Genomic DNA, 1,709 nt, shown 5'->3' with positions numbered 1-1,709 from the left:
GGGGATTGGAAAGAAGTCAGTCTTGGTAACTGCATTGACCTTGCAGTAATCAATGTAGAGTCTGGCTGAACCATCAGGTTTGGGATATGATACTATCGGAGAACTCCAGCAGCTCTGGCTGTGTTCAATTAAGTCATTTTCCAGCACGTACTGGACTTCCTTCCAGACCTGTGCTAGCTTATTGGGGTTCAGTCGATAGGGATTCTGTTTTAGTAGTGGGATCTCTCTTACAACTATGTTATGTATTGGTAAGGGTGTGAAAACTGGTTTGTCCTGACAGACTTCCTTGATCTTCTTCAGTAGTGTGGTTGGATCCTGTCTTTGTCGGTTCGTGAGATAGACGTCATTATGTCTAATCTCCTTCGAATTTCAGTGTTTTACAATTTGGCAGTCGGGGGTTTAATTTGAGAATTTTCAGGGTTCTCTTCCTCGTCCAGTTCATCATCACTATTGTTCTGTTCCGTTACTGTTTTTACTGCCTGGCTCACAGTTACTGATCTGTCCGGTTCCTGACTGCAGTATCTTTTTAACATGTTAATATGTCACAGTCTTTTGTTTTGCCTCCTGTTCGGTGTATTAATTAAGTAGTTTACATCTGTCACCTTTCTCCGACACTATATAGAACATAAAACACAACAGCGCAATACAGGCCCTTCGGCCCTCGATGTTGCGACGACCTGTGAAACCATCTGACCTACACTATTCCATTTTCATCCATACGTCTATCCAATGACCACTTAAATGCCCTTAAAGTTGGCGAGTCTACTACTGTTGCAGGCAGGGCGTTCCACGCCCCTACTACTCTCTGAGTAAAGAAACTACCTCTGACATTTGTCCTATATCTATCACCCCTCAACCTAAAGCTATGTTCCCTCGTGTTTGCCATCACCATCCGAGGAAAAAGAGTCTCACTATCCACCCTATCTAACCCTCTGATTATCTTGTATGTCTCTATTAAGTCACCTCTCCTCCTCCTTCTCTCTAACGAAAACAACCTCAATTCCCTCAGCCTTTCCTCGGAAGACCTTCCCTCCACACAAGGCAACATCCTAGTAAATCTCCTCTGCACGCTTTCCAAAGCTTCCACATCCTTCCTATAATGTGGTGACCAGAACTGCACGCAATACTCTAGGTGCGGCCTCACCAGAGTTTTGTACAGCTGCCGCATGACCTCGTGGCTCCGAAACTCGATTCCCCTAGTAATAAAAGCTAACACACCATATGCCTTCTTAACAGCCCTATTAACCTGGGTGGCAACTTTCAAGGATTTGTGTACCTGGATACCACGATCTCTCTGCTCATCTACATTACCAAGAATCTTCCCATTAGCCCAGTACTCTGCATTCCTGTTACTACTTCCAAAGTGAATCACCTCCCACTTTTCCGCATTAAACTCCATTTGCCATCTCTCAGCCCAGCTCTGCAGCCTATCTATGTCCCTCTGTAACCTACAACATCCTTCGGCACTATCCACAACTCCACCGTCCTTCGTGTCATCCGCAAATGTACTAACCCACCCTTCTACACCCTCTTCCAGGTTATTTATAAAAATGACAAACAGCAGTGGCCCCAAAACAGATCCTTGCGGTACACCACTAGTAACTAAACTCCAGGATGAACATTTGCCATCAACCACCACCCTCTGTCTTCTTTCAGCTCGCCAATTTCTGATCCAAAGCACTAAATCACCGTCAATCCCATACTTGCGT

The sequence above is a fragment of the Heterodontus francisci genome, unplaced genomic scaffold (genome assembly GCF_036365525.1).
Source record: "Heterodontus francisci isolate sHetFra1 unplaced genomic scaffold, sHetFra1.hap1 HAP1_SCAFFOLD_421, whole genome shotgun sequence".
Taxonomy (NCBI): Eukaryota; Metazoa; Chordata; class Chondrichthyes; order Heterodontiformes; family Heterodontidae; genus Heterodontus; species Heterodontus francisci.
The sequence above is the reverse complement of the archived record's forward strand: the minus strand, read 5'-3'. Positions refer to the sequence as shown.